Genomic DNA, 27,566 nt, shown 5'->3' with positions numbered 1-27,566 from the left:
GTCTTCAAACAACAGCCACGGTCTCCATCATGTCATCATATGACAAAATTACATAACGCTCGTATTTCATTTCAGCAGCAGCGATCTTGACAGAAGAGGCTGGAAGCATCCTTGTACTATGAAACCTTTCGTGTACATAATCATAAATGCCACTACAAAGGTTTCAGATAAATCACCAGCACCTGAATGAGTAGACGCACTTCCTGACCACTTCAGTGACAGGAGACAACAACGCCGGACGCCGAAAAATAAAAGAGGAGTATGTTGTTGTTGTCTTCAGTCCTGAGACTGGTTTAATGCAGCTCTCCATGCTACTCTATCCTGTGCAAGCTGCTTCATCTCCCAGTACCTACTGCAACCTACATCCTTCTGAATCTGCTTAGTGTACTCATCTCTCGGTCTCCCCTACGATTTTTACCCTCCACGCTGCCCTCCAATGCTAAATTTGTGATCCCTTGATGCCTCAAAACATGTCCTACCAACCGATCCCTTCTTCTAGTCAAGTTGTGCCACAAACTTCTCTTCTCCCCAATCCTATTCAATACCTCCTCATTAGTTACGTGATCTATCCACCTTATCTTCAGTATTCTTCTGTAGCACCACATTTCGAAAGCTTCTATTCTGTTCTTGTCCAAACTAGTTATCGTCCACGTTTCACTTCCATACATGGCTACACTCCAAACAAATACTTTCAGAAACGACTTCCTGATACATAAATCTATATTCGATGTTAACAAATTTCTCTTCTTCAGAAATGCTTTCCTTGCCATTGCCAGTCTACATTTTATATCCTCTCTACTTCGACCATCATCAGTTATTTTACTTCCTAAATAGCAAAACTCCTTTACTACTTTAAGTGTCTCATTTCCTAATCTAATTCCCTCAGCATCACCCGATTTAATTTGACTACATTCCATTATCCTCGTTTTGCTTTTGTTAATGTTCATCTTATATCCTCCTTTCAAGACACTGTCCATTCCGTTCAACTGCTCTTCCAAGTCCTTTGCCGTCTCTGACAGAATTACAATGTCATCGGCGAACCTCAAAGTTTTTACTTCGTCTCCATGAATTTTAATACCTACTCCAAATTTTTCTTTTGTTTCCTTTACTGCTTGCTCAATATACAGATTGAATAACATCGGGGAGAGGCTACAACCCTGTCTCACTCCTTTCCCAACCACTGCTTCCCTATCATGCCCCTCGACTCTTATTACTGCCATCTGGTTTCTGTACAAATTATAAATAGCCTTTCGCTCCCTGTATTTTACCCCTGCCACCTTTAGAATTTGAAAAAGAGTATTCCAGTCAACATTGTCAAAAGCTTTCTCTAAGTCTACAAATGCTAGAAACGTAGGTTTGCCTTTTCTTAATCTTTCTTCTAAGATAAGTCGTAAGGTCAGTATTGCCTCACGTGTTCCAACATTTCGACGGAATCCAAACTGATCCTCCCCGAGGTCTGCATCTACCAGTTTTTCCATTCGTCTGTAAAGAATTCGCGTTAGTATTTTGCAGCCGTGGCTTATTAAACTGATAGTTCGGTAATTTTCACATCTGTCAGCACCTGCTTTCTTTGGGATTGGAATTATTATATTCTTCTTGAAGTCTGAGGGTATTTCGCCTGTCTCATACATCTTGCTCACCAGCTGGTAGAGTTTTGTCATGACTGGCTCTCCCAAGGCCGTCAGTAGTTCTAACGGAATGTTGTCTACTCCGGGGGCCTTGTTTCGACTCAGGAGTATACAAGGAATAAAATGCATGAAAATTTGCTCCGGTAGTATTAGAAAAGGCATAGGGTAGTACAATAAGTTTGTATTTAGTATTGGAAGAAGTCTGCACGTTTGATGGAGGTATAGACGTAGCACCAGCGTAAAGTTAGAGTGCATTACAGGAGTATAACTGACCAAAAACTAACAAAAACTGGTGCACACATAAGCAAAGACACGTGACACCACGTAATTTACGTCCATAAAACGTTAAAGGGCCGCACTGTCATTAAATTTACTTTTGGATTTGTGTCCTTAGTAATAAAGTAAAGAACAAAATTGTATTCATCGTTATTTTCTTTCTATGTAAATGGATTATATAGATGTAATGACATTTGTGAGAGAATATGGCACTAGACCACACTTTTGGATTGTGCAGACTCCGGAACCAACATGGCAGACTGGACATCATGGCCCACTCCAGCCAGTGAGCCCGAAGGGTGTTAGCAACCGTAATGAGTCAGCTGTGGCAGCCCAAGTGAGCAGGGGACTGGACCAACTGCTGCAACAGAACTGGGCCGCGGCCAGCTGACGCACCTACGTCACGTAGCACAGTCGTCTACCGGTGCAGGCGGCGCGTCACAAGCCAGCGCAGACAGTGGGACGCCACCACGTGCCGACAGCAACCCCCTAGCGGCCAACGACCCGCCAGATCGCTAGTGGAGGGACAAGCCAATCATATGGCACCACAGTCGGCGCACACGCCGAGCCTAACCGACTCAGCAGGGTGCCGAGAGCGACGTGTCCCATCGACAACAGGTGAGCTAATCGGATGTCCCACACTAGCAGGTGCGTTCCAATGCAGAGGGGAAAAGGAAGAGCCACACCACGTCCTGCTAATGATGAATGGACATCTACGTCAGAGGGCGGGTTGCACGTAGAATGCAACTCTGTATGCCAGTCGCAGCCTCACCAGGATGACACCAAGGGCTCAGCTGCGGTCCAGAAGCTGCCAAAGAAGCCGGTTGCTGCCCAGTCGCCAGATGCTGCCTTGAGATGAAACGCCAGAGATGTCTGCTGCCACTTCTGCCACGTCATGCGCTGAGTGAGGGGCCATTCCACTCTGGCACAAATTTCTGTTCTTCAGTCCTACCAGTCACAGTTTGTGCGAGTGCGTAAGTGCCATGTTTTCAATTCGTGTGACATTTTCAATTGTAAAATTTGTCTCCCCAAAGATCCTTGTGAAGGGAGGGATATGATACCATTCTACATTATCATTATGTAATATCCTTTTGTGTTTTGTATGTATCAATTGAACTATCTTGATTGTGGGATGTATATTTGTCTGCACATTTATTAATGCTCTGATTATGTGCCTGTATGTGTTTTCATGTCCTAGAAAAAATACACAAATTTACACAACTTAGTTAATAAGACAAACTTCCTTGTTCACTGAGAATTTGAGAATGTATGTGTTTGGTGATTGAGACCAAATGAGTGATAGAGCAGGGGTAAATTAATGAGAGGGGAGCAGTTCATACTCCAGGACATTAGATATCTCTGACCTCAGGATATGGTATGAGTGGATATATTTCATTGCTTCAAGGCCTTTTAAACACCTATCAAATGTTTAACATAAGTCTGTGATGTAGCAATGACCCCTGGGTCTAACGCAGTTCATACTAGTCATTGCAGTATTAATATGTACTCTTGCTGGCTTGCATCTTCATGTGAGTGAATGACCCCTGGAATGGATAAGGTCAAGCTACGATGTGTTTTAGCCATCGGCAATCCTGATAGGTAAAGTTACCTTTTTCACATATATATCGGTTATCAGGATGAGATTCTCCTACTGTTTTCAATTGTTGCCTCTGGTTTCTGCCACACTAAACAATATTGAAGTGAGACAGTACCCATTCAGAAATCAACGGCAGGTAAAGGGCAGTGATAGAGGACAAGTTACTCTTTGTATATGGAAAATAATTAAAGATTTTGTTACAATGTGACGTGTATTGAGGGAGAGACTGGAAAGTTAACAGCCTGAGCAGACAGTGATGGAGCCTGGTAGGGCGCTAAAAGCATGAGGTATTTTTATGGTTCTTAGCTCATAGAAACCGCATGCTGGGAGTTAGAAGCAATAGGCGGCGAGCCCATTCCTCAGTAAATCTTGCCGGACAGGCCCTCAGCCGTACAGGGCAGACAGAGCAACCCCTCATCAAGACAAGTCTCCAGCAGAACAATGCAACAATACCTACATTAGCGCCAGCCAAAGCCTGGGCTGTGAGCAATGGACTGAATGAACGTGTCTATACTGTGGAGTCCTAAATCTGGCATTCAGTGCAGACACACATGCAATAAAAATTCACAAGTTTTCATGTTCACCGATACTGCAAATAGGCCTATGACCCACTTCCATCGCCCGCCTCGGTTGTATAATAAACTCCAGCGTCTGAGAAACGGTTAGAGACAGAAAGTTTATTACACCTCATAGCTAGAAATAACAAACTCCAAAGTACAGGCGATTTAGATAAAGATCTTTAAGATTGTATCTGTTCGCTTGTTGCCATGCGAAGTGACACGACTTCAGAGAAAAACATCTTTTCCCTCTGTGAAAACATAAAAAATATTAGTTACTGGTGGTTTCCTTTTTTTTTACAGAGATGGACGTCTTGTAACTCTTGCCCTGGTTCGACATGAGTTTGTGATGTCGTGTGGGAGGCGACATTTAGCGCCTCTAAGAGCCCTATTATTGGTTCAAGATGACGTGAAGGTGGTGTCATTCGTGAACTTTGTGCGAAAACTGATTTTTTTCTGAGGAGGTGTGAGGCACTCAGGTGCTGGACTTTGGTCTGCTAAGAGACTTCTGGTCGAAGCTCTGGCATGTGTGGTTGCTGCTTGGGACCTGTCCTGAGACTGACTTCACTTGTGAGTAGTTAGATTGGAGAGCCTGTGGTGAAGTTCTTACTGTACCGACAGTGTGACTTCAAATGTCTCGGCTTCTCGTTTGCTGAGGGCACACTTATTTGTTTTTGCTTTACCAGTCTTGACGTTTGGTATCCTTGTGTGCTCTGTCGTATAAGTGAACCAAATTGGTCCTTGGCAACACCAGCGAACAGGTGTGTCACACACTGAAATATACTGTGATTTCAGGGCTCTGGTAGAGAGTAAATTACGATCAATCTGCCTGATCACTAGAGATTTTTGCATTTCTTTCATGGCCACAATTGATTGACAGGTGCCTCCTCACATCTCACCTCCACTGCATCCATCTCGACAGCTGCAAGTTGCATCGCCACACAAAGCAAACAGGGTAACGTACTGCTGCTCCAGCATTGTCAGGGTGCACAGATCTCAATCGCCACTTGCTCTCAGCTGCGCCTATGTAGTGAAACCACAGTAGATTTAATCAATCAAAGTCTGTTCAACATCAGATCAATTCACATTCCACTATCCACATTTTTAGGACCAGAGTACTTGATTGACTTCTGCTACCCAGGATCCTTATCCATTGTACTCTTAAACCAACTGTTAGTTGTTTATGGTATTCAATCAGTATGTTATTTAGCATAATTTATGTCTGTCTTTGTTTTGGGAAAATAAATGTTGTCAGTAAACTAAATTTTGGATACATTCTCAACCATTTTATAACAGCCCCACAGGGTAAACTTTCAGGTATACCCCTTCCACCATTAAAGTTTTGAGCTTCCAGGAAGGTAACAACCTTTATGTGGTATATTTCTGGTATCTCAACAGCAGATTTTTCAGCGTTCATTTAACATAAGGACTCTGTATCTCACAATGAACAAATATGGACTTGTACCACTATTGAAATAAGCCACTCATATGTTAGGCAGATGTAAACCCTGTCGACTCAAGAGGTCTCGAATGGCGGAACAAATTGTACCCATTTAGTATGCTGAGTTGATGCATACGTTAGAACAAACCGGTTAAACTCTTGTAAGATTCACTCAACTGGGTTGCCTTCGGGTTTGACCATGGAGATCAAAATGTAGTTTACCTCTTTTTCGCGTATAAAAGTTTTCCATTTGTTACTTCTGAAATAGGTGGCATTATCTGATATATAGATGGCAGGTTTCCCCTTCTGCAGAATGTAATCAGTCACAAGTTTTTTTTTTTTTATGGAAGCAAAGGTGCAGTTTTTGACAGGATAGAATTTATAAACTCGGAAAATACATCATACAGAGCTACTAAATACTTGGTACCTCCCCTAGCTGTCGGGAGGGGCCTCCGTGTAACATCTGTTGCTGCTAATTGTCGGGGTTTTGAAGGAATGATGACGTGCTGCTCATTGAATGCGCTGCAATTTGTGGACTTTACCCTCTGGCAAGTCACACAGGTCCTTATTAGCTTCCTAACCCGCTCCTGTAAGATAAGAAACTAACAATATATTACAATTTTGTTTGCACATTTCTTTTGCGGCAAGACGTCACCAGGTATGTTGTGTGTGCCAGAATGCACACACACCAGTTCTTTGCAGCTGGTTGTTTTTCATGGAAGACCATATCATTTTGTATCTGATATTGTGTTCCCAGGCCACTGACTATACAATTCTTCAATAAGTTCATTATCCTTTTTTCACACACGCAGATACGTTAGTCTGCGCCCTCCATCTTGTATTAACTGAATTTTGTGCTCAGTTTACTGTTCAACCAATTACGCGAATTTCGGTAATACGTGTGGCAAGCGTGACAATGAATCAGCAGCTACATTGTCTTTACCCTTCACATGCCTTATCTCAAATCATAATCTTGCAATGCTAGGCCGGCCGGGGTGGGCAAGCGGTTCTAGGCGCTACAGTCTGGAACCGCGCGACCGCAACAGTCGCAGGTTCGAATCCTGCCTCGAGTATGGATGTGTGTGATGTCCTTAGGTTAGTTAGGTTTAAGAAGATCTAATATCTAGGAGACTGATGACCTCAGCAGCTAAGTTCCACAGTGCTCAGACGCATTTGAACTATTTTGCAATGCTAAAATCCACTGGATCAATGCAGCATGCAATAAACGACATGTCAAAATGAAACTGAAGGCTTGATGATCACTAAAGATCACTACATGCCTGCCATTGACATTTTTTAACGTCTGCACTACTGCTAAAATTTCCAGCACCATGGCAGAGAAAGGATGCTCACAGCCAGATAAGAAACAGGTACCAAATCCGATGACCTTTACTTCTGTTGGTCCTGACGAATTTTCAGTTTGGAACAAACACGCACCTAACCTGCAGACTGACGCATCGGTGGAAAGATAAAAGTCTTTGTTCAAATCAGGATGGTGCAGTATCTCGGAATTGACTGGTGCTTGCCTGATATTGTCAAATGCATTTTTGCATTCCTGTGAGAAAACTATGACGTGTTTTTCAGCAACAGCTCACAAATGTGTCACCGTTTAGCATCTGCGCCGGCATGAAGCGTCTGAAAAATGACACAAGGCCCAAGAAGGTTTTTAGTTGTCTCTTCGTGCTGTGATAAGGCACATGTCTTACCAGGTCTATCTTCCTCGGGCAAGACATGACCGCGATAGGTGTGACAATGAGTCCTAAAAATACTGCTTCCTATCCAAATTTTAACTCCGAGATTTACTGTGAAACTAGCCTCGGCTTATCAGTTCCAGGTGCTGTGTCTACGACTTCATAGCTATAAGCAGGTTGTCCACATAGAATGTTACCCTGTCCAGCAGGTCTGGACCAATTACAAAGTCTAAGGCTACAATGAAAACTCTGGAGCTCACGTTGTGGCCGATGGGTAAAACAGTGAATTGGTAGCTACGACCAGCAAAGATAAAGGCAGTGTGTTTTCGATACGTTTCGCACAGTAAGTCTTTAAGTCCAAGCTCTTAAGGTATCTCACTCCCAGGAACTTCTGTATTTTTGTATTTGTTTCTCTACATTTTTATGTTATGTTCACACAGGAATGATTATCTTTTTTATGTCACATGCATCAACCACAAGGCGAATGCTACTCTCCGACTTGGGGACTGCAACCAATGGGTGCTATTAGGGATAATATGGTCTCTATTATCCCCCACTTTACCGTCCATTGTATGCCTTTGGATATAACCTCTTTCTTGCTCCAGGGGACAGAATAGGTAGCTCAGCAATATGTCTCATGCGGTTTTACTAGTCAGAAATGTACCCTTTTATTATGCCCAGTTTCTCCGAGAATACCGCTCATAACGTTTTAGCAGTTATGCGAGTTCGTGCTGCTGACTTTTGTCGAGATAATTCGACTCGGTGACCTTAGTACCGACGTCCTTTTTTTATGACATCTGTCTCATTCTCACCGTTCCCACATATACGAGGGTAGTCTGCCCACTTATACTCGCAGGTGACACGCAATGACTTCAGTTGCTCATAAGTAACCATTAACCCCCTACAATACTGTCTGTGCAGGGCGGTTGTCTTTATTATCGCCAGTTCTAAATTCTGCCTTCATTTCTTAGTGAAACGACAGCCTGGGAAAGGTCTGCTTTTGCATCCCTTTCTCTCAAAAATTCCCATCAGTGGATACAGGGAACCGCCAAATTCCTTACAGCTAGGAATGATTGCTTCGTTTTCCACTTATATAATGGCCCACACCTGGTTCGGATTCGTTGCATTCGTCCACGCATGGATCCGACAATTTTGCTGTTGTGCACCGGCAGTGATGGTAACTTAAGTACCTGCTTTATGCATCTGAGTAAGTCGTAATCTATCATAGTTACACTTGTTTCAGTGTAGATAATGATATTCACCGGCATTCCACGAACAGTTCCCTTAATCGCTGCCTGCACTAGTTGAGTGTTCCGCTGAAGACATTTGCGTGTATCAGCTCAAATTCCTCCTTAGGTCCAAATCTCGTTGTATCTCAGCATGGATACATTTATTTTGCAACTGCCAGCCCTTTGTCCCCCACAGCCGCATGCGGAGAGCTTACATGGGTCATAAGGAGTTTGATGCTTGTGACGTGTTAGGCTGGGGTTCGTCAACACTCTCAACAGTCGTAATGCTATGAGATTGCGGCTGCATGTGCAACAGCATCTCGGTTTGTGATGGGATCCACTGTTGGCGCTGGTTAGAAAATGGTGTTGGTATTACATTGACAGTATTTACAGGACGGTTTCTATCCTGTGGTGGATTTGACTGTCAGTTTACTGGACCTGTTCTTTGTCCAGGGCCATCCATCAAACGCATGCTTTTAGGTTGCAATTGGGCGTTATGACCATCTTCATTCTGCCTTTTTCTGTTAATATTACTGTTTCCATTGCGAAACTGATTACCGTTCGAATAGTTGTTACGATTGTTGTTATAATTAGGCTGATTTATGTGTCCATTTGGTTGATTGATGTTATTTCATGTACAGTGATCATTACCTCACTTTTGACCCTTCTTACGTCGACTGTTGCCATTCTGGGTTTTGTTTTTATTGTAGTTGTTAGGACCATCGTTCACTGCTCCGCATCCTCTTGGATAAGATCGAGGGAATCGGCTGTGGCCATAAAGAATTCCAGGTCCGTGTCAGGGACGTGGAATAGTTTCTCGCTTATAGTGGTCGGTAATCTACCTTTCAAAATTCTTAGCATATCGCGCAAGACATGGGTTCATCCCCTTAACGCGTTTTGTTCAAATACTTTTCAGCAAAGCACAGCACCATTGCCAGTCAGAAGGAGATACAAAATATTTCACCTCATATTGTAGGCGTTCACATGTTTTTATTTTACTGGCAGTGGATGTGCTTTCTTTATAAGTGAAACTATATGGTTTGAGAAGGGCTACCATCAAAATAATGATTGTGGCGATGAATAAAGGTTACTTTGCGAAGCTCGCTAACCGTAAAGCACTGCTTTCAGATAATTGGTCACAATTTATTTCCAAGCTAAAGGAAGACTTAATGCAATGAGGAAGCAAAAAAAATACAATTTCTGTCTACCATCCAGCTAGCATCCAGTAGCATGCTGCTTGTGCCAGCTCGGCTGGCCATGTTGAACTTACTGCAGCCACAAGTACACATCATGGTCAGAATATGCCGCAGCTTTTGAGGAAGTGATAAACAGCGTGAAAAGCAGTGTGCGTTGGGAACATTGCCATATGAAGTAATGGCAAATAGCAAGGCAGAAAATCTGGTATGAGAACTAGTGATTTTTCCAGCTGGAAAACCTATCACAGAACAGGCGAAATCAGTTAGTGGAAGAGCGTGTGAAAAAGGGGGCTTCACAACAGAAGCATAGGTATGACATAAGTTATAGTTTATCTAGGTGTACTGTAGGCTATCTGGTGCTTGTAAAAACCAAAGAACGCTCAAAGGACATAGTTGGAGAGGTAGTGCACTGGGGTTCATTCACTGTAACAACTTGACCTCACAAATACTTACTAGTGCTCAGAAAGGTGACTGAGTTGTGACTGCACAAACAGACATTTACATAATTAATCAATAGTGCTCTACTGAGATGCATATATAAAGTGTATGAGTTACTTGTGCATGTTTAATTCAATACTTTTGGGTTCAGCTGTTGTTTGTATGCTAAACTTAGTTAAATTTTTTGGGTACATTTCGGTGCGTGCTATGTTAGGTTAATTTGTATGCGCTATGTTTAAATTTTGGGGGTCAGTTTACTGTGGTGTTACATATAAGAATTTCGCATGGGCTGAGTATCTTTTATGTTTATGTTAAAGAGGTAACTTGTTGATTAGAGAGTACTGAGACACAGAATGAGTTCTTAGCACGCTACACAGCTGCAATAATTGCTTATATCCTTTAATGAGTCATTAGATTAAGTAACAAGGAGTAGAAGTATGAGAGAAGTAATTTTATATACCTGTGGTTGCAAGGCTCAGTAACTGCAGTATACATTTGAAGTAATAATGATTTATTTTGGGGCAGACATCAAAACTTTTGGGATGAGGGGGGGGGAGGGGGGGCGGGAATCCGGCATTTAACAGATAACAAGTCAGTTGGTGAAAAACTGGATTTGATTTGGTTTATAGTAACATGAGTTTCCACGGTAAATTTTATATGCATATAAGTTAGTTTGTTTTGTGAGATTTTTGTTCATTGGAGGCTGCATTAGTATAGTGTGGTTTTGTTTTCAGTTCATAGTATTAAGCTTTTGGTAAATCAGTGGGGAACAACGGCCAGGTTTCGGTTTTTTAAAGATGGGAGAATTAGTTTATTTTGCTGACGCTTATTCATTATACTGATCATGCATTTATACTGATGAGTGTTATTTCAGCCACACATAAACTTTATTTTACTTGGATAGGCTTGCCTCAGTGTAGTACAGTTGTAATGGCTTGGGATTTTCTGTCCTTGTTGTTACAAAAACGAGAAATCTGTACATAGCATGTATTCCATGCGAACACTAATACCTCTTGGTTTGGGTCAAGTTTCACTATCAGATTTCGTCTTTGGTTGTGTCAAATCTAGATAGCAAACGGAGTGGATTTCTACCCGATCAGTCGTTGGTGTTCAGATACGAGTTAATAATAGGTGACTCACTGGGTGTGTTTTTTTCTTGCTGATGGCGAGAAGAGTTTGAAAAATGCGGCTGCGACCTAAACTGCGCCGTCGTAACAAGTCTGGGAGGTGCCTATGAGGACAGCGAAAGGTGTTGTAATTACTGTTTTTGTTTGTGCTGCGAATATGCATTGAAAGGTGAGGCGATTAATTTGACCGGAATTAAAAGTAACAGTGAATTATGAACCGGTAAACAGTAATATTAAACTATGTTACAGTGCTCATAGATAATCTTTTTTATTTATTTATTGTTTGCAGACAGACTGTACGTATGCATACACAAAGAAATACGGGAGATTAGAGTCATTATAGTATTAGGTTTAAATTGATTCTTTATGTTTTTGTTTACATATAACTATATATTTTTGGTCTGTATAGAAACACACAGACGATTAAATATATTCCATCAGAACATAATAGTAGAATTTGTATAAATATTATTAATCTTAAACCTCATACCAGAATATGTATGACGAGCATAAAAACGGCAGCTTTAAACAAAATGATTAATAATATGATGAAAATAGTGGCAACAAGTAAATTTACACCTAGATATTTATGCACAAGTGTACTTAGTTCTGTTTTTTTCTGATTTATTATCAGTAAAATTATCAGTAAAATTCTACAATTTACACTTAGAAGACTTTTATTATTGAGCAAACTAATGAACTCGCAAAACACTAATGACAGCAGCAGAAAGCTATTTCATTTGACGTATCATGTCTATGTGTAGAGTAAGAGAAACAGTTTTAAGTCTGTATGGGAAACTCAAGTATGCCAATTCTGGTAGCCGTGCGGTTTAAGGCACCTTGCCACGGTTCGCGCGGCTTTCCCCGTCGGATGTTCGAGTCCTCACTTGGGCATAGGTTGTGTGTTGTCCTTAGATTAAATTACATTAAGTAGTGTGTACGTCTAGGGACCGATGACCTTAGCATTTTGGTTCCATAGAACCAACCACAAATTTCAAAATTTTAGAATTTTGAAAACGACGTTGTTAGGCCATTTTGACCGGGATTATTGGTTTACCACAGCTGGAGGAGTAAGGACATGTGAACAGCGCGTTTGTGTAGCCTTGTTGTACTATTTCGAAATTGTAGAAGTGTGGGTCGTGGACTAGCGATATTCCCGAGTGTCGGCGACGGATACCTAGAAAATCTACGGTCATACATGAGCTTAGGCAGATTTCGATGAGTTAGCGAGTGTGCGGACTTTGAATAATTCATGTAAGATGATACTGAATTGAACTCTAAACCACTTTCGCCAGTTTTCGAGCGTTTTGGATTGCTGATTTTCACTGGTTAGTCAGTGTGGAACTCTTTAAGTTTCAACACTCGTGACAAGTTAGAAATATTTTCAGCACTTTACGGGAACTGCTAATTAGTTAACGTGTTACACTGCTCTGCTTCCTTAGCTTCAGTTCTGTCGTTACATTGATTCGACTTAAAAAGAAATCAATAAATTTTGATTTATTTAACCCCAAGCTTTTTCGAGTGGTGAAGATTAGTTATTTTTCACCACACAGACAAATCCTGCCTACATACTTTTTAATTATGAAACTATAGGGAGGGAATTGTGACTAATGCTTTGGTTGACCTCTAGACGTTAAACGAGCAACATAATTAAAACTAACCATGCTTTTTGAAACCCTTTGAATATTTTAAACCAGCAGTCATCTTTTAAATTATTATTATTTCAATAAAATTTATTAAAACAAACCGTTAAATCACCATCTTCCTCTGAGTAAATAAGATTGATGAGATAAATTACACTTCGTTTTGCTTCCCTCGCTTTTCCTAAAAAGAGAGAGAGAGAGAGGGAGAGAGGGAATAACGATTCGTTGTAAAAAGTAGCCTCTCCTCTCGTCTCACATCAGCAATTTAATTTTATAATGCAACTGATCACTGTGTAAAATTCGTAGATACATCGAATGAAGTAATTTAGGGTTGATGTTGGGGACGTAGAGCTCCTACACAAAACGTACCATCTATCCCCAAAGCAAAAAACCTGTCTTGCAGTAAGCAAGCGGAGGATTACGTATACTGCATACTCTGCCTGAATTGAACGCTAATTGCACCAGGGAAAGAAAACTAGGCGATTGACAACGTATGGGTTTTCCATGCCACTAGCGACTTGCTCCTGAAGAGCATGAAAATTGCCGCCGTGGCTCGAGTCGGTAACGAACAGTGTGCGAGGGAGGAAACATGCGAGTAAAGGAGCGTTTTATGCAGTACTGAAACGGTACCTGGAGGACCGTACAGTGTTCACCACTCAGGCGTTATGTACGCAGCAGCCCGAGTTTGTACCGAGCGCCGACTACCAGAGAAGGACAATCGAATTGCACAATACACGGACGGACATGTTATTCCGAGAACTTTTACACTTTTGACCCGAAGATGAGATGCTGACTGGATTGCTCATGCTCCAACGCAGATAAGATTCAAAGAATCTTGCAAGGATAAGAGCATCGGAATTATCGCAGGTAATCCTGTGGAACTCCCTGAAACTAACCGCCTGCTTAACATCTGTCGCACGAGTGACAGAATAAGCTTCCGGCAAGTGTCACGGGCTTTACTTCATCCTAACTGCTAACTGCTAATTGTAAACAATACTACGGAAAAGGACAGGTTGCTACTCACTATAAAGATGACACGCTGAGCTGCGGACAGGTTAAATGGAAGACACTGTTATAAACTGAACTTTCGGCCAAAGCGTTTTTCAGAGAGGGGAAAACACACACTCATTCACACTAGCAAGTACACCTCACACACATATGACTGATATCTCTGGCCATTCCGGCCATCCGTTACGGCCTCGTGTTTAGCCACCCAGACTCAATGGACGAACTTGCACGGATCTGGTAGAGAATACTGTACCTGTTCTGCCACAAGATGTTCCTTTATCATAGGTCAGGCGTTTATACGATTGCAGTCTTTCTCGGCGTATTCCAACTATGAATTCACTCGGCTGATAACCCGAGAAGAATTCACCACTGGTCAGGCGTTGCAGGGAGCGGCTACGTGTGCACATGGAGGTATTTTATATTAGAGGAACTCCGGCCCCCTTTCCCTTTAGGATCATGTCAAAATCAAAGGTACATCACCCACAACGTTCACAGAGAATGCTCGTTCTCCTAGATCGGGTTCAGAAAGGTTAATATGATATCAGTAAACTGCAGGACAGTCCAATGTCTCGCAATTAGTATCACTTATCCATGAGGCAGCCTGCGTACGAAATTTCTACAAAAAACTGTGCATAAAAACGGGATTTTTCGGCGTTCGTACCTCGATTTCTGCTGGGGAAAAAAGGTAGATGTTATGTGTTTTGGATAGTCCTTGAGCTAGGAACCATCTGCATAGCCTGTCACTGTGCTACAGTACAGGATCAAAGTATGAATATTGTAAACATTCTCCTGTTTACGCAAATGGAGCAAATCGGTTGGTTCTTTTTGCATTTTATGTGGTCTACGGTGGGCTTGATGGTATTTATCGAAGCACGATTATTTCATGAGCAGTTACTTGAGGAAACGCAAAAAGGGTTTCTTGGCCAATTTTCGCAGTCGCCAGAGGACCAAAACCCAACCGAAGATTCAAAGATGGCTATGCACAACAAATGGCTGAAATTTATACGATTTATTTCGCAGACCTCGATCTCGAACAAACTCAAAATTTTTCATGATATCCTTACCCATTTCCAAGATACGGTGGTTCAAAGTTGCACTATGTGTTCAAAAGTATCCGGACATCCACAAAAACATACGTTTATCATATTAGGTCCATTGTGCTGTCACCTACTGCCATGCACACCGCATCAGCGACCTCAGTAGTCATTAGACATTGTGAGAGAGCAGAATGGGGCACTCCGCGGAACTCACGGACTTCCAACGTGCTCAGGTGATTGGGTGTCACTTGTGGCATACGTCTGCACGCGAGATTTCCACACTCCTAAACACCCCTAAGTCCACTATTTTCGATGTGATGGAGAAGTGAAAACGTGAAGGGACACGTACAGCACAAAAGTGTACAAGCTGACGTCGTCTGTTGACTGACAGAGACCATCGACAATTGAAGGAGGTCGTAATATGTAATAGACATCTATCCAGACCATCACACAGCAATTCCAAACTGCATCAGAATCTACTGCAAGTACTATGACACATAGGCGGATGGTGCGAGAACTTGGATTTCATGCTCGAGCGGGTGCTCATAAGCCACACATCACGTCGGTAAATGCCAAAGGACGCCTCGCTTGGTGTAAGGAGCGTAAACATTGGACGATTGAACAGAGGAAAAACGTTGTGTGGAATGACGAATCAGGGTACACAATATGGCGATTCGATCGCAGGGTCTGGGTATAGAGAATGCCCGGTGAACGTCATCTGCCAGCGTGTGTAGTGCTAATAGTAAATTTCGGAGGCGGTGTCGTTATGGTATGGTCGTGTTTTTCATGAAGGTGACTTCCACTCCTTGTTGTTTTGCGTGGCACTATCACAGCACAGGCCTTCTTTGATCTTTTAGAAATTTCTTGCTTCCCACTGTTGAAGAGCGATTAGGGGATGTCGATTGCATCTTTCAGCACGATCAAGCACCTGTTCATAATGCACGGCCAGTGGCGGAGTGGTTACATTGCAATAACATCCATGTAATGGACTGGCCTGCACAGAGTCCTGACCTGAATCCTACATAACACCTTTGGGATGTTTTGGAACGCCGACTTCGTGCCAGGCCTCACCAACCGACATCGATACCTTTCCTCAGTGCAGCACCCCGTGAAGAATGAGCTGCCATTCCCCAAGAAACCTTCCGGCACCTGATTGAACGTATGCCTGTGAGAGTGGAAGCTGACATCAAGTCTAAGGTTGGGCCGACACCGTATTGAATTCCAGTTTTACCGATGGAGGGCGCCACGAACTTGTGAGTAATTTTCAGCCAGGTGTCGGGACACTTTTGATCACCTAGTGTATCCTACTTCTATACGTATAATCCGGTATGAGGTGACATATAAATAACGAATAACGTAAGAAATTTTCACAAATTTTAACAATTCATTCTCTAGGCGTTTATCTTACAAGGCCCATCTACCCATTTTCAAAAATCTTCATCCGTTATTAAGAAGCACCCCAGAAACTTGTTTTTTGTGCACTAAAACCCGACTGCACATTCCGAGACGGTTATGCGTAGCAAATGACTTTGAGGCTTACGATGTATTCCTAAGATCACGATCTCGAAGGGAACTTTTCTTCATATATTTATCCATTTCCGGGATGTTGAGGTTCAAAGTTAGCCTACATGTACACATAAAATCCCCCTAGAACTTAGAACTAGTTAAACCTAACTAACCTAAGGACATCACACACATCCATGCCCGAGGCAGGATTCGAACCTGCGACCGTAGCGGTCTCGCGAAATATGCTGTAAAGTGTCTCTGGGAACTGAAGTGATATCAGGTGTTCCCCAGGGAAGCGTCCTGGGACCTCTGCTGTTCCTGATCTATATAAATGACCTGGGTGACAATCTGAGCAGTTCTCTTAGGTTGTTCGCAGATGATGCTGTAATTTACCGTCTAGTAAGGTCATCCAAAGACCAGTATCAGTTGCAAAGCGATTTAGAAAAGATTTCTGTATGGTGTGGCAGGTGACAGATGACGCTAAATCTAAATAACGAAAAGTGTGAGGTTGATCTACATGAGTTCCAAAAGAAATCCGTTGGAATTCGATTACTCGATAAATAGTACAATTCTCAAGGCTGTCAATTCAACTAAGTACCTGGGTGTTAAAATTACGAACAACTTCAGTTGGAAAGACCACACAGATAATATTGTGGGGAAGGCGAGCCAAAGGTTGCGTTTCATTGGCAGGACACTTAGAAGATGCAACAATTCCACTAAAGAGACAGCTTACACTACACTCGTTCGTCCTCTGTTAGAATATTGCTGCGCGGTATGGGATCCTTACCAGGTGGGATTGACGGAGGACATCTAAAGGGTGCAAAAAATGGCAGCTCGTTTTGTATTATCACGTAATACGGGAGAGAGTGTGGCAGATATGATACGCGAACTGGGATGGAAGTCATTATGGCAAAGACGTTTTTCGTCGGGGCGAGATCTTTTTACGAAATTTCAGTCGCCAACTTTCTCTTCCGAATGCGAAAATATTTTGTTGAGTCCAACCTACTTAGGTAGGAATGATCATCAAAATAAAATATGAGAAATCAGAGCTCGAACAGAAAGGTTTAGGTGTTCGTTTTTCCCGCGCGCTGATAGGGAGTGGAATGGTAGAGAGATAGTATGATTGTGGTTCGATGAACCCTCTGCCAAGCACTTAAATGTGAATTGCAGAGTAGTCATATAGATGTAGAACCACATGTTGTACTTTTGAAGCACATTCATTTTTTAAGGTAAAATCTGGTCCTAGGTGTGAAATTAGTTTTGTGTGATTTCAATTTCACATAAGTAAACTACCTAAATTTTATCAACCAATACTTTTTTTTTCATGTGAATCACACGCCCTGCTGCAGCAGAGAAAAGAAGGGAACCGCCGGAATAAAAGTCCTATCGAAGCACAAAAAATGAGACTACGTTCCTGTTTATTTAAAAGACCCTGACTGAAAAGTTGCTACATTCTATCTTCCTCAGCACCTTTAAAAATTTTCCTATATATTTTGGCATACGAACACATTCGCGCATTTCATACTGAGGGAGAAGAACACAGTGGTATTGGCAAAGAGACTGGAAGATAGTAGACAATCGTTGTGTTTTAGAAAGAGCGAAGGAAGCAATGACAGCGTTAGAGAAAGAGAGAAAGACAGCGGCAGTGGAACATAGTTACATAGTTGACAGGGACAGAACAGTGCAAGGGCAAAGGTAAAGGAAATAGTGGCGGGGTGGGGGAATAAAGAGAAATATTACGTGAAGTTGAGTGAGAACCAAAGGTAATGAGAGACAGTGTGTATGACAATGACAACTAGAAAGAGAGAAATAGTGAGAATGAAAAGACACATCAGCAGTTGGGAGGAAGGTTTGAGATAGTAGCAATAAGAGAGAACAAGAGGGGGATAGTGACAGTGAGAGGAGCCTGTAGCAGTAAGACACGACGAAGTGGACTGTGTATGTGACAAAGGAGACAGTGGCAGACAGACGCTAATAAATAATGGCAATGAGTTGGGTTGAATGAATGAGTGAGAAAGGGCAACTGGTAGTGGGTATGAATGAGCGACTTACAGCGATGAACTAGTTGGTGTGAGTGAGTTACAGTTTGAGGTGAGTTGCACATTAATAAAGCGCAAATATGTCCGCATAACAAAATTTTTACCAAACGTTTTGAAGTTGCTGAGGAAGGTAGAATCAGACAGCAGGAACCACACTTTACAGAGTCTTTTAAATAAACAGGAGCATATTCGCATTTTTTGTGTTCCGATAGGAGCATTTTCCTGCTAGTTGAAAGTTCTAGTGCACAAGTAATGTTAGGAATAGAAATTTCCGCTGAAAGAGGAAGTATTAGCAACTAAATCCTGAGTTCGTATTGTAATATTTACGCAAGCGTAGGTCGGTAGCCAGTGATGGCGGGTGTTATATCCAGTAAAGAATTCGATAATACCTAGCGAGGATATCACGGATTGTGAATGTGAATTAATCTGGAAGAAGTTAAGCAGCAAAACTTGTTCGAAATCGGTAATTTTTTATAGGTCACGTGGGTCGGGAGCCCAAGTGGTACAGCGTTTCAGAGAGCACTTGCAGAATATGGTTAGTAACTTTCCTGATGAGGGGATGACTTCAAATTGCCAGTTATAGATTTTGAGAGTCATGCTATCAAAAGTAGTGCGAGAGACAGAGATTCGTGTGACATTATTCTGAATGTTTTCGAACTGATAATTAGAGAACCACCTCGAGAAGAAAACGTCTTAGACTTCTAGCTAGAAGCGGACCTTAACTTATCGAAGCACTTAATGTAGAAGACGACATCAACAATCATAAGGCTGTAATAGCAACTATGTCTACAAATATTTCAAGGAAAGTTAAGAAAGATATGAAAATATTTTTACTTAGCAAGAATGAGACCATGCAAATTGCAGAGTTGGGTTGGGTTGTTTGGGGAAGGAGACCAGACAGCGAGGTCATCGGTCTCATCACATTAGGGAAGGATGGGGAGGGAAGTCGGCCGCGCCCTTTGAAAGGAACCATCCCGGCATTTGCCTGGAGCGATTTAGGGAAATCACGGAAAACCTGAATCAGAATGGCCTGACGCGGGATTGAACCGTCGTCCTCCTGAATGCGAGTCCATTGTCTAACCACTGCGCCACCTCGCTCGGTAAACTGCAGAGTATTTGAGTACTCGACAACTAATATCTAGTGCTGAGGACAAAGATGTGAAGCACGAGTGGAAAAAATTCAAATGGATATGCCTTAGACAAGTATGCTCCGAGCAAGTCTTAAGGTGTGAGAAGTGCGCACCGTAGCTTAATAGCCTTGTTGGAAGACTCCTGCGTAAACAAAGAAAGCGTCGACTCAGATTCAAAAGAACTCAAAACCTAGTTCACAAACAAAAGCTAAGCGAAACGAAAATGAGCGTAAGGAGAGCAATGACAGAAACGTTCAATGACTTTGAAAGTAAAATTTTGTCAACTTACCTGAGTAAAAACCCTAAGAGACTTTGGTCTTAAGTACAATGAATAAGCGGATCGAAATCATCCACTGAGTCACTCAGTGACCATACTTCTACATCTACAAAGACACTCCACAAGCCACCGTACCGCCGAGGGTACCCTGTACCCCTATTAGTCATTTCCTTTCCTGGTCTACTCGTAAATAGAGCGAGGAAAAAACGATTGTCTAAGAGCCGTAATTTCTCGTGTCTTATCTTCGTTTTCCTTACGCGCAATGCATGTTGGCGGCAGTCAGTTTCAAATGCCATTTCTCAGATTTTTTTCAGTAGTGTCCCCCTCCTTCAAGGGGTTCCCACTTGAGTTCCCGAAACATCTCCGTAACACTTACGTGTTGTTACAAACTACTGCTAACACATCTAGCAGCCCACCTCTGAATTACTTCGATGTTTTCCTTCAATCCGGCCTAGGACGGATTCCAAACACCGAATCAGTATTCAAGAATAGGTCGGACGAGCGTCCTATATGCGGTCTCTTTTACAGGTGAAACACTCTTTCCTAAAATTCTCCCAATAAACCGAAGTCGGCAATTCGCCTTCCCTACCACAGTTCTCACATGCTCGTTCCATTTCATGTCGCTTTGCAGCGTTACGCCTAAGACACTAGTGATACCGTATCCGAGCATTACAGGTCTGCTCTCCCTACCCATCCCCATTAATTTACATTTTTCCACATTTAGAGCTAGCTGCCATTCATCACACCAACTATAAACTCTAAGTCGTCTTTTGTCTTCCTACAGTCACTCAACTTCGACACCTTACCGTACACCACACCATCATCAGAAAACAACAGCAGATTGCTGCCCACCATGTACGCCAAATCATTTGTGTATATAGAGAATAAGAGTGGTCCTGTCACACATTCCTGGAGCACTCCTGACGATAGCCTTGCCTCTGATGAACACTCACCGTCGATGACAATATGCTGAGTACTGCTACTTAAAAAGTCTTCGAGCCACATGCGTGTGAACTTATCCTATACACTCGCACCTTCGTTAACAGCCTGCGATGGGGCACCGTGTGAAATCTGCCTGTTGCCCTTCATCAATAGTTCTCAGTACATCTTGTGAGAAAAGGGCAAGCTGAGGTTCGCACGAGCGATGCTTTCTAAAACTGATTTGTGGACATAAGCTGCTCAGTCTCCAGAAAGTTTAATACATTCTAACTGAGTATTTGGTTCAGGATTCTACAGTAAACAGAAGTTAAGGGTACTTATCTGAAATTTTACGGGTCTGTTGATTTAACCTTATATACTGGAATAATCTGTGCATTTTTTCAGTCGCCTGGGACTTCGCGATGGGTGAGAGATTCAAGATAACTGCAAGCTAGGTAAGGGGTCAATGCCGTAGAGCAGTGGTTCACAACAGGTTGTCCGCTGACCCCCAGGGGTCCGCGAGCTATGTCAGAGGGCTCAGCAAAATGCTATTAGAATAAAAAGTATATTAAATATATCTCGTATGATATCAGATATTTTGTTTTGGCCGCTTCCTGCATGAGTAGAGCTTTAGCGAACGCTAACTTCTGCTTCTAGCGTCTTCCTAGAGTGTAAAGATATCGGTAGTTAGCATGAGCAACTTCTTATTTATACGGAAGTAAGACGGCTTTCTCGAGGTAGGATCTTGTCAAGATTTTTTGAACTTAGAGACGAGATTCGTGTCTCCCTTCTTGACACAAAGTACGTTAATTTTCTCACTAACTCCTCTTGGCTTTGCTCATTTGCTTACTTAGCTGATGTGTTTGAACACTTGAATGTGTTAAACTACAGTTTACAAGGAAAAAATGTAGACATGTTCAAAGCTCAAAATAAGATTAGTGCTATGGTCAACAGGTGTCAGATCTGGGTGTCAAGGATAGAAAACGAGTCACTAACTAGGTTTTCTACTTTAAAACTATTCTTGGAATCATCAGAGGAGAGTTTGCCTGACCAGATCAAGATGAATGTAGCCAAGCATCTATGAAGCCTAGCCACCACTTTTAGAGAGTATTTCCCCGAACCTGACCCTGACGACAGATGGATTCGAAATCCCTTCATCTGTGAAGAAATAGACGAAATCCAAGGCCTCACTGAAGAAGAACAAGATCAACTTGTAGATCTGTCCAGCTGTGGTACGATGATCAACATTTTCATCGGTGATAAAATTACAGACTTCTGGGCATCAACACGCAAGGACTACAAGAAACTTGGAGATTAGGCAATGTAAAAGACCCTTCCATTTGCTGTCACATATCGGTGTGAGCAAGCATTTTCTTCCATCTGTTTCATGAAAAACAAATACAGGAATCGGCTCGACATGCTGTCGGATTTCAAAGTGAAAGTTTCAAGTTTGGAACCTAATATTTCAGAAACAATGGACTCAAGGGTCAGATTGAACTCATCTCATTAAGAACTAAATATTAAAACTAACTGTATTCTGATGGAGTACTCTGTTGAAACTGCATTTTTTCAAATAAATAATAACTTGTATGATATTAGTGTTTTCTTATTTTTCACACGTCTACTCAATGCAATCTCGAGTGTAGTACACTTGAAAGACCAATACACTCAGTTTTAATTTTTTCCTGTCATTTTCAGTTAATACTCAATTTTTATTTTTTTAGGGAGTTTGTTATACTAAACACCCGGATTTTAAGACGAAGATTTTGAGCAATAATCAAAAATTTAACAATAACAATGATGGCTAAATTGAAAAAGTTTTAAGCTCAGTATGTTTTCAATAATGAATATGTCAATGTTTTTCTAAGTATCAAAAATAGAAAACGTATAAAAAGACTCTTAATTTGGCATTTTTAGGTACTTGATACTGTGATATGGCAAGGTACCAATCATGTTCGATGAGGGTGTCCACAAGAAAATTTTGTTGGGAAGCCCTGCCATAGAGTATTGTTTGTGAACTCGAACTGAGATTGTATCCGGACCTGGCGACTGATTTCCTTTCAAACCCTTCAGTTGTTTTTCTACCCTATGGATGCTTATTACTAGGCCGTCCATGTGGGTGTCTGTCCGATGGTCAAATGACGGTATGTCTGTATGATTCTTCTGTGTGAACGATTTTATGAAGGTGAAATTTAAAACTTCGGCCTTCGTTTTCCTATCGTCAATTGCCGCACCAGACTGATCACCAAGGGACTAGATGGAAGACTCGGACCTGCTTTGCGATGTTACATAGGACCAGAATTTTCTCGGGTTCTCTGCCAGGTCTTTCGCTAAGGTGTGACAGTGCCTGCTGTATGCTTTGTGCATAGATCTTTTCACAGACGCACGAATGTCAAGTAACCCAGGCTTGTCGTCATTTTTGCGTTCTCTTTTGAGCCGAGAGTGCAACAGCCTCTGCCTCAGCAGCTTCCGAATTTCGTTATTGAACCATAGTGGATCTTTTCCATCCTCTATCCACTTATTAGGCACATAACTCTCCAGATCACGATTTACAGTCTGCTTAAAGTTTGCACATAATTCCTCTACATCCATCTTACTGGAACTAAGTGATATTGTCATCAAGTTACCTTCCATCAGAAATTCTGAATACCCTCAACGACTGTGATATGAGTTTCAAACTGTTGGAGCACAGCAAACAGTCGTCCTTCCCTTTCAGGCTTTATTAAAGCTAATCTATATTTCAGATAGTTAGTAGTCAAAATCTAGATTTGCTGTAATAAAGCCTTAAAGGAAAGAACGACTATTTGCTCTGCTCCAATATTTTGCAAGTGATTTCATTTTGTAAGTGGTGTCAGTTCACTGAATAAGTGAAGTGCTAGCAACTGCTTATCTGCTATATCTAGCAGAAATCCTCTACCAGCCTTCTTGACTGATTTATTAACTTTCGTAATCATAGTTGCTATAATGACATCACGACCGCTAATCACCGTTTCTATACTGACATTCTCGATAACGTCCCGCCTGTTTGTAGCTACAAGATCTAAGACATTTCTGTTGCGTGTGGGCTGCCGAGATAGCTACTCAAGACTAACACTGAAACGGAAGATGACAGAGAGAAGGCCGAAATACGCAATTCGGTCCTCCGAAACGATTTCTCCGTGAAAGATCGTAACACGGTTCTTCCTTACAGTCATCGTACCAACGACGAAGTGGCAGATACTGACGTAACCGTTTGTGGTATAGAAAAGCAACTAGAAGCGTTTGATGGGGTAAAGGCATCAAGAGCAGATGAGATACCAGTAACATTCGACAAAGATTATACGAAAGAACTTGCTCCCATTCTAGCACCAGCTTATCGTAGATCGCTGGAGCAACGTAGGCCACCTAGCGTGTGCAAAAAGCGCAGGTAATTTCCATCCCAATAAGCGACGTAGGACAGATGCACATAATTGTAGGACTAATTGTTGACGTCAGTCTGTTGTAAAATTATGGAACATTTTATGCTCAAGAACTGTGACGTTTTTGGAGAATGAAAATCTCCTCTACAAAAATCAACATCGATTCCACAAACAAAGGTTTTGTGAAATTCAGGTCGCTGTATTTCTCAATGAGATCCATAGCGATGTAGATAACGACACTTAGATTGGTGCTGCGTTCCTCGACCTCGCACTGACACCGTGTCGTACTGCCGCTTAGTGAAAAAGATAATACGAGCTTGACGAATGTTGGACGAGATTTGCGACTGGATTCAGGACTTCCTTGCAGTTAAAACTCAACTCGTCAGTGTTAAAGGAGCAAAATCGGCAAATGTAAGGATAATTTCGCGAGTACACCTTAGGACCGTTACTGTTTGCAACGTATATAAATGACCTAATGTCAATGGCCTTGCCGCAGTGGTAACACCGATTCCCGTCAGATCACCGAAGTTAAGCGCTGTCGGGCTGGGCTAGCACTTGGATGGGTGACCATCCAGTCTGCCGAGCGCTGTTGGCAAGAGGGGTGCACTCAGCACTTGTGAGGCAAACTGAGGAGCTACTTGACTGACAAGTAGCGGCTCCGGTCTTCAGCACTGACATAGGGGCGGGAGAGAGGTGTGCTGACCTGACAACATGCTGCTCCACATTCACACCCTGTGACGCCTATGGGCTGAGGATGACATGGCGGCCGGTCGGCACCGTTGGGCCTTCAAGCTGTGTTCGGGTGGAGTTGCGTTTATAAATGATCTACTAGAAAACGTCGGAAGCTCTTTAAAATCGTTCGCAGATGATGCGGTTGTCTATAAGGAAGTAGTAACACCAGAAGACAGTGCTAATTTGTGTAATGACCTACAGGTGACCCTGAACATAAATAAATGTAAAACACGGAGAATACACAGCAAATGAAATCCACTCCTGTACAGCCACACTCTTGGTGGCCAATTCCTGGAAACAGTACATATCTTAAAATATCAAGGAGTATCTATCCAGAGCGACCATAAGTGGAATGACCACATAAAACGAACAGTAGGTAAAGTAACCGCCTGACTGAGACTGAAAGGCAGAATCTCAAGGAAATGTATCTCATCAACGAAAGAAGTGGCTTAAAAGACGCATCTTTGAACGATTCTTGAGTGTTATTCATCAATCTGGAACCCTTACCAGGTAGGACTGAAGGAGAGACAGAAAAGATCCAACGAAGAGCGGAGCATTTCGTCACGGAATCGTTTATTCGGGGCGAGAACGTTACAGAGGTGTTCAGAAAATCACATTGGCAGATGTTAAAAAAGACTCAGTGTGCGTAAAGGAGAGGTTTACTATTGAAGTTTCGACCGAGCTCTTTCCGGGAAGTGTCGGACAGCATATTATTAGGTTGGTGCATAGGTTCGTGGCGTTCATCCATAAGTTCAATAAACACAACAAATACACATAACAGAGACTCATTAATAATATATTCTCCTTCACTATTTATAATGTATAATTTCAATATATAAGGCCTACTGTAGCGTGATGTCTAAAATTAGGGAATTGATCCTTATAAATGCGGAAAGATCCCGAATGAGAAACAAAACCCAAGAGAAATATTTCAGCTTTTACTTTTATGGACTATAAAATTATCTTTGCCTTTAAGATAAATGTCCCATACCTAAGAATAGTTTTGGAGACAATACATTACTTTATATTAGGCTGTAGTAGCATACTCATTAAAACGATGTTCTTAGAGGAAGTCATGACTTCTGTATCACAGTATCTGAGCTATTTTCGTGAGCATTAGGGTGGAGTTACCACACGAAAAGTCATTTCTCAATTATAAACAAAAATTATTGAACCACGAAAAGGATAAAGACGCCAGTCATGTATCGCAGCTGTATTTACAAGAAGAATACCGTTGCAAATGAAAGAATAATAATTTTGGCCTCCTCATTAAGCAATGATGAGAAGAAAAATTAAAATTCTAAGCGAAATTGTCAAGAATTAATAGACACAACATGGTGGCTATAAAAAGATGTCGGAAAAATTTTCCTAACCAGCGATAGTAAAAACACCGTGCATGAGCTTGGTTAGAGAATACAAGAAACTTTACGCACCTTTAATGAAATATACCGAGGTTCCAAAATGTACTCAGGAATACATTTGTTAAGATTTTTGTAACACAGTCCAACTTTCCGAGGTCCGTCACACCGTTGTATAATTATATATACTGAATACAGTACAATGGCATCTGTGGGTGACAGGATCTGTATAAGATTGTAATTATTTGCCTTTTGTTCGGATCACGCAATAGTTTTGACCTTGTGAAGATAGAAGTATTGACATTGTGTGAATATAATGTTCCATAATTGTTTAAATGTACATGTGCTTTTGTCAATAACTTTCGTTTCATGAAAAGTACAAATAACTGAAGAATATAGCAAGAAATTTAGAGGCAACGACAATCACAAACGTAATAGTCTGTGGAAAACGCTAGTAAAGACTCAATGAATAATATCAACTGAATTGCACTAGGCACATTTGCATCCAATTTTGTGCACTTCCTTTGGAAGTGTGTTCGCAGTACTTCCAGGAAAATAGTTTTTCTTTCTTTAGTACAGATAGTTTCAGGTATTAGAGTAGCGTACTGCATGTAGTGGCGGATGCCGCAGCCGCTTATTTTGTTGTTATATTCCAGGTGTAGACAGAAACCATCCTCCTACTGAACTATTCATATCCACAGTAATGAGTGGTATCTCTTACTAAAAACAGACACTAATGATAGATATTGACTATGGAAGTGAACAACATAACTGTAAAACCAGACGAAACAATGCAGTCCCACGCAAATAAATGTACCGGAAATTGATAACGAGTTGCCAATGGAAATTGCGGCGACACAAGAACGTGCTGAAAGTAGAACAGACAATAATCGGATTTTAAACTCGGTACAAATAACAAACAATGATTTGACGAGGATAGATGATACTTACGATAAATGGCAGCCTGGGTCGAAGACCACAAGCGTGTTCTCGAGCGACAGGTTTCATTGTAATGATTTACGTGAATCGCATATCTTTTCTAACCCACAGGTAGTAGAACAGGAAGTATTCACGGAAAAGGAAAGACAACAAAGAGTAGGAAATCCAGTCTTATCAGCGCCTAGGGGTGACAGTCTTGTCCTACAATATCTTGATCAGATTTCCAAGCCATTTCAATAATTATCGTCTAAGCTGTTGGAACGAAAGTCAAGTGCCTTTAAAACAGAATTCTCAAGTTTCTGGCAAAAGTTAGAACACAAGTTTAATTAAAAATTTTCCGAACTTGTAAATAAAGAGAAGAAAAACGCTCACAGGTTAGACGAGCTTACCCTGCAACAGTT

General features: G+C 41.7%; 1 pseudogene; it reads left to right on the top strand.

The window, feature by feature from the left end:
- The first annotated feature begins 24,613 nt into the window (after positions 1–24,613).
- LOC126337282 (5S ribosomal RNA) lies at positions 24,614–24,731 on the top strand (annotated as a pseudogene).
- Positions 24,732–27,566: the final 2,835 nt, after the last annotated feature.

The sequence above is a fragment of the Schistocerca gregaria genome, chromosome 2, assembly GCF_023897955.1.
Source record: "Schistocerca gregaria isolate iqSchGreg1 chromosome 2, iqSchGreg1.2, whole genome shotgun sequence".
Classification (NCBI taxonomy): Eukaryota; Metazoa; Arthropoda; class Insecta; order Orthoptera; family Acrididae; genus Schistocerca; species Schistocerca gregaria.
Note: the sequence above shows the minus strand (reverse complement) of the source record. Positions and strands in the feature narration are given on the sequence as shown.